The sequence below is a fragment of the Rhinoderma darwinii genome, chromosome 2, assembly GCF_050947455.1.
Source record: "Rhinoderma darwinii isolate aRhiDar2 chromosome 2, aRhiDar2.hap1, whole genome shotgun sequence".
NCBI lineage: Eukaryota > Metazoa > Chordata > Amphibia > Anura > Rhinodermatidae > Rhinoderma > Rhinoderma darwinii.
Window position 1 is genome coordinate 296,215,639 of NC_134688.1, and position 10,253 is coordinate 296,225,891.

Consider the following 10,253-nt stretch of genomic DNA (forward strand, 5'->3'; position numbering starts at 1 on the left):
CAGTTGATATACTGAATTGGATGAATGTAGATATGGTCCAAGCTAAATTAAAGTGCACAAGGCCCTGGGACCAGATGGTTACACCCTAGAATTCTTAGAGCTTAGTTCAGTCATAATATTCAGAGATTCTCTAGTGACTGCTATAGTGCCAAGAGACTGGCGCAGGGCAAATGTGGTGCCTATTTTCAAAAAGGGCTCTAGGTTTTCCCCGGGAAATTTTAGACCAGTAAGCTCAACATCCATCGTGGGGCTACTGAGGGACTATATACAGGAATATGTGACAAAAAAAAATAGTATTAAAAGTGACAGCCAGCATGGTTTTACTAAGGACAGAAGTTGTCAAACTAACCGGATTAGTTTTTATGAAGAGGTGAGCAGAAGCCTAGACAGAGGGGCCGCTGTGGATATAGTGTTTTTGGGCTTTGCAAAGACACTGTCTCTCATAGACGTCTAATGGGTAAATTAACGACTATAGGTTTAGAAAATATAGTTTGTAATTGGATTGAAAATTGGCTCAAGGACCGTATCCAGAGAGTTGTGGTCAATGATTCCTACTCTCAATGGTCCCCGATTATAAGTGGTGTACCACAGGGTTCCATGCTGGGACCACTATTATTCAACTTATTTATTAATGATATAGAGGATGGGATTAATGGCACTATTTCTATTTTTGCAGATGACATCAAGCTATGTAATATATTTCAGTCTATGGAAGATGTTCCTGAATTGCAAGCGGATTCAAACAAACTAAGTGTTTGGGCATCCAGTTGGCAAATGAAGTTTAATGTAGATAAATGTAGTTATGAATATGGGTACCAACAACCTGCATGCATCATATGTCCTAGGGGGATCTACACCGGGGGAGTCACTTGTTGTGAAGGAATTGGGTGTACTTGTAGATCATAAACTAAATAACAGCATGCAATGTCAATCAGCTGCTTCAAAGGCCAGCAAGATATTGTCATGTATTAAAAGAGGCATGGACTGGTGGGACAGGGATGTAATATGACCTCTTTACAAAGCATTAGTAAGGCCTCATCTAGAATATGCAGTTCAGTTCTGGGCTCCAGTTCATAGAAAGGATGCCCTGGAGTTGGAAACAATACAAAGAAGAGCAACAAACCTAATAAGGGGCATGGTGAATCTAAGTTATGAGAAAAGATTAAAAGAACTAAATCTAGGGGGGGGGGGGTGGCCTAGCAGCGTATGTGAGAAGCAGCAGGGTCCGGAGCTCCCTCTGACGTTTATCCTTCATTAGTATCCTGTCAGTGAGATTTGCACAAGGTGCTATACCTGTCACAAGAGGAGAGACCCTGAGGAAGATATTCCGGATCATTTACGGTGCATACAATGACCCGATACCGGAAATCTAAGGCGGCGGAGGATGGGGAGCTGAAAGAGCAAGATGGCGCCGACATGTGCTTCTTCACGGAGCGCAGAGATGTGAGAGGGGCAGCAGCATCCAGGTTGGAGAGCTTTGCCCGGCAAACTCCTACAAAGCCTGTTGTTTCCAGGGGGCCGTCGGGCGGTAGAGAGAGGATGGCTGATGGCTCAGGCTCCCGGTTTGAGCCACTGCGGACTCAGATGGAGTCAGATGAGGAGGAAAATGGAGAGGATGCACCGGACAACCCGGGAGGCGGCTCGGAAGGAGACTCACACGGCCTGGAAAAACCTGGACACACCTTGGCAGATGTCTTCTCAGCGGTAAGCCAGTGCAACTCTACGCTTGCCAAACTTACCTGCCAGGTGGGGGGGGGGGATAAAAGAAGATATTTCCATCATACGCCATGATTTGTAGAAAGTGTCTGAGTGCACGACGGTGGTGGAAGGCCGGGTCAGTGAGTTGGAGGATAGAATGCTGCCCATGCGGAGGGATGTTAATGCAACGGCTGTGGATGTTAACTACCTTCTGTCCAAAACGGATGACTTCGAGAACCGTTTGCGTCGCAACAATGTGAGGATGGTGGGGATCCCAGATAAAGTGGAAGGGGCTCACCCGGATTCTTACTTTGAAAAATGGCTGCTAGAGGTGTTTGGCAAGGATTCCTTGACGCCATTGTTTGCAGTGGAAAGAGCCCATAGAGTGCCTACTAGACCTGGCCCGCCTGGCAGACCGCCCAGACCAGTTTTGGTGAAGTTGTTACATTATAAAGATCGGGATTTGATTCTTCGACAAGCCCGAGAACGACAAGATATAAGTGTGAATGGTGCGAAAGTTTCCTTCTATCCGGATTTCTCTGCTGAGATTCAAAAGCGACAGATGCAATTCTTAGATATTAAGAAATGACTGAGGAATCTCTGGGTTCAATATTCTATGCTGTATCCAGCGAAGCTACGGGTGGCGGCGCTGGGGACTGTCCAATTTTTTGAGAACTCAAAAGATGCGCTAAGATGGCTGGACAGCCACGAGGATCGTCTTCGTCAGGAGCGGGAGGAAGCTGCTGTGTGAGCCTGAGATAGAAGGTTCCTGCAGGGACTTTTGCTGTTGAGGGGAGAGGGGATTTTGCAGAGGGAAATGATGTTATATGCAAAAATGTCTGTTTGTCTAATTGGGAGTTGTAGTCTTTCTCTCTCAGATATAGGGAAAGCATTGACAGTTTAATGTGACATGGTTATTTAAGATGTGAAAATGACATAGATATTCTGTATTCTGGTGGCGGGAGGATCGGAGCTCCTGGGGTACATTGTATAAAATATTGTACATGTGCTTTGCATTGTAATTGAGGCACTGAAGTGTCCTAATGATGGCGATTTGTTCGCCAGCCCTGGCCCTCTTAGGAGGGTAAGTTTATGAAAAGTTGGGGGGGGGGGAGGGGAATGTGTTGTGTGGGGGGGAGGGAGTTAAAGGCGCGGTATACTCAGAAATGCATTGCAGTATATGGTGTATCTCACTGTCAAATACAAGTCATGATTGGATGGGGGGACGGGAAAACTTTATGTCCTGGAATGTACGGGGTATGGAGGAGGCTACAAAACGTAGGGCTATCTTTGATTTCCTGAAGGGACTGTCTGCTGGGGTGATGGGATTGCAGGAGACACGGCCCACCAGACGCATAGAGTTTGGATCAGACACAGTTTTTATTCTTTTCATTCCACATACTCAAGAGGGGTCAGTCTCCTGATTCATAGGAATTTACCTTTTAGTTGCTTGGATTCATTCAGTGATCGGGAGGGCAGATATGTGGGGATACATTGTAAATTATTCAACTGGGAATGTATTATAGTGGTCATGTATGTGCCTCCCCCGTACTCCGTGGTTCCTATACGGGAGGTGTTGGAGAGATTGTCTGATTGGCCTGTGGTTCCGACTATACTAATGGGAGACTTCAATAACATAATGGATAAGGCACATGATAAATTCCCGAGGGTAGGGGGGGATGGGGGAAACTGGATTGACAAAATTCGGGAAGTATATGACTGAGGTTGGGTTCACAGATGTGTGGCGAGCGAAATGGCCGTCTACTATACAGTACTCTTGTGTGTCCTCTACATACGGTTCATTGTCCAGATTGGATCTGATGTTCAGTAATAGTTTGGGAGTCATGTGTGTGGAAGGGGTGGAATATTTATCGCGCTCGCTGTCTGATCATTCTCCGATGTTACTGAAAGTCAGAACTAGCCCGCCGGAGGGAGGACTCAGAGTGCACTGGCGGCTGAATCCGTTCTGGATTCAACTGGTTGGGGTGGAAAAAATAGCTGAGCCTGCAAGAGTATTTTGATTTTAATTCTGGTACGGTTCCTGCAGATGTTTTATGGGATGCGATGAAGGCGTATATTAGAGGGGTGTATATACGGGAGATTACGGCCATTAACAACAGGTCAAAGCAGGTAGGCATAGACCTGATGGGTAGGGTGACATTGACGGAAGAGAGGCATGTTGCAAATTGCACGGCGGATACGCTTGCTCAGTGGAAGGTCGCCCAAAAGTTATTAAGGGAACATTTGTTGGAACAGGCGGCTGAGGAGGGGAGATGACGGGCCGACTGCTGGCCGCTATAGCTAGATCTGCTCGAGATAGTGCGTTTATCCATTGCTTGCAGGATAGAGAGGGGGTGCTGCTTAGGGAAACAGGGGATGTGCTGAAGGTGTTAAAATCCTATTATACTGAATTGTATAGCTCAAAAGTTGACTACTCGAGTGCACCCTTAGCAGATTATTTGGAGGGTATGACGTGGGTCACATTGGGGGCGGAAGATAGGGAGGAGCTGGAGGGACCACTAACTCTGGAGGAACTGCAACTAGCAGTGAGTTCTATGGCAAATGAAAAGGTTCCTGGGCTGGATAGCATACCAGAGTTACTTGCGGTGTTTCAGGAAGGGACCTTGGTCGATAAAATTCAGGCAATCTCCTTGTTGACCTCCGATGTTAAAGTTTTAGCAAAAGTTCTAGCTAATAGACTGACGAAAGTAGTGACCAACATTGTTGGCCCAGATCAGTCGGGATTTATGCCATAGAAATCTACGGCAGTCAATCTGAGGAGATTGTTCCTGAACATACAGGCGGACACTGATGACACACGGTCTAGAGCAGTACTTTCCTTAGATGCCGCTAAGGCATTTGATAGTGTGGAGTGGGGGTATATGTGGGCGGTATTGGAGCGCATGGGGTTTGGAAGGAACTTTATTACCTGGGTACGATTACTATACATGCAACCAGTAGCTAGGATTAGAGCTAACGGAAGGATGTCGGAAACCTTTGCTTTGGAGAGGGGGACGCAACAGGGGTGCCCGCTCTCCCCGCTGCCGTTTGCTCTGGCAATTCAGCCCTTAGCAAATGTCGTGAGACAACATCCGGCTATAAAAGGATTTAGGTATGGTGACCTGGAGGAACGTATAGCCCTATATGCGGATGATGTTCTGTTATTCTTAAGGGGGATAGACCAGTCGTTACCAGCGGTTATGACTGTGTTAGAATGCTTTGGTAGGTTCTCGGGGTTACGAATCAACTGGAATAAGTCGTGCTACTGCCACTTACCCCTCTGAGCTCGCCGTTGGGGGTGAGGGGGGTAACTATACCTTGTGTGACGGACTTTAGATACCTAGGAATTACAGTCTCGGCAAAGGTGCAGGAATTTGTTGCCTTAAACGTGAAGCCCTTATTGGAGAAAATAAGAGATAGGTCTAAAATTTGGCTTGGGTTACCGCTTTCAGCACTGGGACGTGCGAATTTAATAAAAATGATTTTAATGCCTCAGGTTCTTTATGTGGTGCATAATGCCCCAGTGTGGTTGCCTAAGTATTGGTTCAGGAGGATACATAATTTGGAAGGGTTTCAGGAGTGGGAACAAAAAGGAGTTCGACTGGTGTGTCAGCTATACGAAGGGGGAATTTTCAAGTTATTCGTTATTCTCGCAACTGCAGGAGTTTGGCCTCCCACATAGGCTGTTTTATCAGTACCTGCAGCTGCGACACGCGGCGCAAGCCCAGGCTCGAGTGGTGGATTTGAGCTGTTCCAGTATGGGGGTGGTGGAGCAGATACTGGGGGCAAGAGACACGAAAGGGCTTATATCTTTGCTATATAGCACGCTGCTTCTCAAATTCCTAGGGGATCCGATGGCAGAGGTCAAATGTAAATGGGAAAGGGATGTAGGAACATTGATGGAAGATGAGTGGGAGAAAATACTGGAATCACCGAAAGTCCTTTCTATAAGTGTAGCGCATAGGTCGCAACTCTTTCTTCTACATAGAGTATATAGAATGCCTAAGGTGCTCTGGCACATGCGGCTTAGGCTGGATTCACCCGACCTATTTTCAGACGTAAACGAGGCGTATTATGCCTCGTTTTACGTCTGAAAATAAGGCTACAATACGTCGGCAAACATCTGCCCTTTCATTTGAATGGGTTTGCAGACGTACAGTACAGACAACCTGTCATTTACACGTCGTCGTTTGACAGCTGTCAAACGACGACGCGTAAAAATACAGCCTCGTCAAAAGAAGTGCAGGACACTTCTTTCAGACGTAATTTGAGCCGTTCTTCATTGAACTCAATGAAGCACAGCTCAAAATTTACGGCTGTCAGAGAAGCCTCGCAAAATGCGAGGAGCATTTACGTCTGAAACGAGGCAGCCGGTTTCTCCTGAAAACAGTCTGTCTTTTCAGACGTAAATGCCTGTGATCGTGTGCACATACCCTTAGATCAACGATGGAGTGTCAGAGATGTTCGTTGAATGGGGCGGATTTGAAACATATGTTCTGGAGTTGCCCGAGGCTGCACAGGTATTGGGGGGAGGTTAGAGGAATGGTGACCCGGGTGTATGGTAGAGACTTTCCGCTGGACCCCAAGATATTTCTGTTGGGCTGCATGGGGGTGGAAGAGGATAGAGCTGAAATACTGTCTATTACAAAGGTATTATATCACGCAAGGAAACTGATTGCAAAATATTGGTTACAAGTGGATCCCCCAGAGGTTTCTGAACTAGTGAGTTATGTTAATCGTACGGTATCTTTGGAACAAAGCATTTATATGAAACGTGGGGCACTACACAAATATGATACGCAATGGGGCAAATGGACACACTATTATGGATCGGCAAGTCATTAGACTTCTCAGACTGAGGCGGCAAGGTAGTCTGCTACACCGGAGGACTGTAAGGGGTGGGCAACACCAAGGAAAAGGGGATAACAACGCGCGGGGGGGGGGGGGGGGGGGGGGGTTGAATGAGGGGGTGGGAAGGGGAGATTATGTTCAGGGGTGGCGATTTTAGCAAAGATGTGTGTATAAAGTGTATAATGTATATACCAAGACCAAAGAGATGCTGTCTTATATACTGTATATTTTTACTAGTGATGCACTATACCGGCTAATGGATGTATGTTATGTACTTTTAATAAACAGTTGTTTGATTTAAAAAAGAAAAAACTAATAATTTCCTAGAACAAAAAAATATTAGTTCCTATGCGTAGAAATTTTTACCTTCCCTTCTCCCATCCGTTGGTTGAACTTCATGGACATTACTTTTTTCAGCCGTACTATAACTATATATGTAACACTAAATCAACAGTCAGTTTTTCATAGCTGTTATGCATCAACAAGTTTCAAAATTTGAATCCATCTCTTGGCCGTCTGACCTTTTCCACCGCCATTTACCATCCATTTTTTATGGACGTTAAAAAAACATGCATGATTTTTATTCGTTAGGTTTTTGTTTTTTGGTCCCAGCCACTGAAAACACATTGCCCACTGTGGATAGTGCCAGTGCCCATATAGTGCCACACCCCCTGTAGATATCCGCAGGGCGTGGCACTAGCAACACCCCCTGCAGACAGTACCATCTCTACCAGAGATTCTGCTCCTAGGGGGAGCTTAAAGAGGCTCTGTCACCAGATTATAAATGCTCTATCTCCTACATAATCTGATTGGCGCTGTAATGTAGATAACAGCAGTGGTTTTTATTTTGAAAAACGATATAGTTTTTGAGCACGTTATGAGCTAGTTTAGATTTTTGCTAATGAGTTTCTCAATGGACAACTGGGCGTGTTTTTACTTTTTACCAACTGGGTGTTGTATAGGGGAGTGTATGACGCTGACCAATCAGCCTCATACACTTCTCATTGTTCCAGCCCAGCATGATGCACAGCAGTGTGATTGTGCAGTGAAAGAAGCTGGGCTGGAACAATAAGAGTATGACACTGATTAGTCAGCGTCATACACTCCTCTGTACAACGCCCAGTTGTCCATTGAGAAACTCATTAGCATAAATCTAAACTAGCTCATAACTTGCTAAAAAATGATCGTTTTTCAAAATAAAAACCACTGCTGTTATCTACATTACAGCGCCAATCAGATTATGTAGGAGATAGGGCACTTATAATCTGGTGACAGAGCCACTTTAAGTGGTGCCATCTACAGGGGGTTTACGCAGGGATATGTGCAGCCAACAAGAATAATATTTTGTGCAGCATGAAGCATTGGCTTTATTCGGGTGATCGTTACCCTAGGCCATATGAACGCTCATGTGCCTTATCGGCACGTGTAAAAGGGCCTTAACTCCTTCACATAGCTAGTTACCCTGCGGTTTATGCCAGGGCTGATATCCTCTCTTCTCTCAATGTTAGAGATAGCAGCAGGGGTGAGGTTTTTATACACATGTTTGAGTGTGGAGATAGAGGAAAACATCCAAGTGTTCAGTGTAAGCAAATCACACAGGATGACCTGTATGATGTAGAAACTTAGAGGGGGGTGGGGGAAAAAAAATCAAATCAGACTGTCTAGATACAGCTGTGCTGATACATTAGCGATAGTGGAGGCCAATGCATCACTTGGATGGACTCATCCTCATTGGAAGTCTAAAACTAGAGCAATTTTTTCAATGGCACAAGGTGTCCATAGACTTTTAAAACATTTGTTAATTCCTAAAAGAACACTAAAACATGCACAGAATTTAAAAAACAAAACTAGACATTCCATCCTTCAGATCCTCCTTTCCTCTGACCTCATGTGGTCTTAGGCTATGTTCACACGGGGTATTTTGCCGAGTTTTTTGACGCGGAAACCGCGTCGCAAAACTCGGCAAAAACGGCCAGAGAACGCCTCCCATTGATTTCAATGGGAGGCGTCTGCGTCTTTTTCCCGCGAGCAGTAGAACTGCCTCACGGGAAAAAGAAGCGACATGCCCTATCTTCGGGCGCTTCCGCCTCTGACCTCCCATTAATCGCCGCGAAAATCGGCGTGCAGGGAGAGGAATATCTGCCTCAAAGTTCCAAACTGAATTTTGAGCCAGATATTCCTCCCCCAAAATACTCCGTGTGAACATAGCCTTAAAGTGCAGTTTTACTGAGAAATACATAACAAGTCACTATGTTTGTTCCAGAAAACCAGCCACAAAAATCTATGCTTTGGAAAGCCCATTTCAACCCAAACATCAATTAAAAAAGGTATTGTCCAGGATCAGTTTTTTTTTTTTTTTTCCCATTTTCCCAGAAACTGCACCACTAGTCTTTGAGCTGTGTCTAAAGCAGTGCTATAATATAAGCCACCACCAATGGACTAGACCCGTGTTATTTCTGGTGGGGAAATCAGCTTCTAAGCGCATTCACTTTGTCTATACAGCAGAGCATTATTATTATTGCTTAATGTGAATTGGCTTACGCTCACAGAGAAAAGTGATCCTGTTCTGGAGCTGTGCATTTATAATGTGAAATAGAAACACTTAAAACCTAATGTGTACTAACCAAGAAAATTTACTTTTTAGGCCCCCTGCACATGGGACGGAAATGCTAAAGCACTTAAATTGACATGCTGCAGTTTAAGAATACACACCGCAGGTCAAATTCCGCACTTTCCTTGCTTTTAAAAAAAATAATTTTGCAGTGTGGTTGACATTTGTTCAAATCGCATTCACTTTGTTGCTACTGTAATATGCTGTTGAATCGGCATCATGTACGCAGGATTCCGCAAAGGGGTTTTCCCCCCACAAACACATGTATCCCCCCCACCCCCTTATCATTGGGGGTCCAACCCCCAGCGAGGAGAACAGGGGACTGAAAGTCCCCTGAAGTGGTCCACGAGAATGTAGTATCTGCTCAACCAGCGCACCATTCTCACGGAGCACAGTAATGGGCTTTCAGTCCTCTGTTCTTATCACTGGGGGTTGCAGCGGTCAGACCCCCAGTTGTCACAAATGTATCCCCTATCCGGTTGATAAGGGATATGTGATTTGTGGGAAAGCCCCTTTAAGATTAATTCCTTGTGAGTTAGCGGAGTTGCACACTGAAGAACACACACACATTTAAACAATTTGTTTATTGATTAAACGCAAGCAAGATCCTCACAAACCAAATAAAATCCTATTAGAAAAAATAAAGAGATTATTATATATCACCTATGATTCAAATTAAGAGACATTGTACCAATTTAGTCAACCCCCCAACCCCCATATCCCTTTTGATTACCATCTATTCGTGGTGTATCCTTCCCAGAAGATGGCTCCATCTTGCCTCTGGGCTCCTCTTTGATTTTTTTAAGAAAAAAAAATAAAAATTTTGCAACTCCTTCTTGCACTCTAATTGCTCCAAAACAAAAACTATACAATAGCCAATTGATGATTAAAAATTCCACATGAATGCAGTTAAGATGGGGCAGGAATCCACTCCTATGTTCTTGTTATCTGATTCCGCTCCATGAATCCTGGTAATGCATTCTCCCTATCCTATTCACTCCTTCCTATGATTTGAATCCAATGATCCAGTTCCAGGATTGGGATCCAGTGAGCCCTCTCCAATCCAAACCTTTACAACCAGCAAAACCAAAAA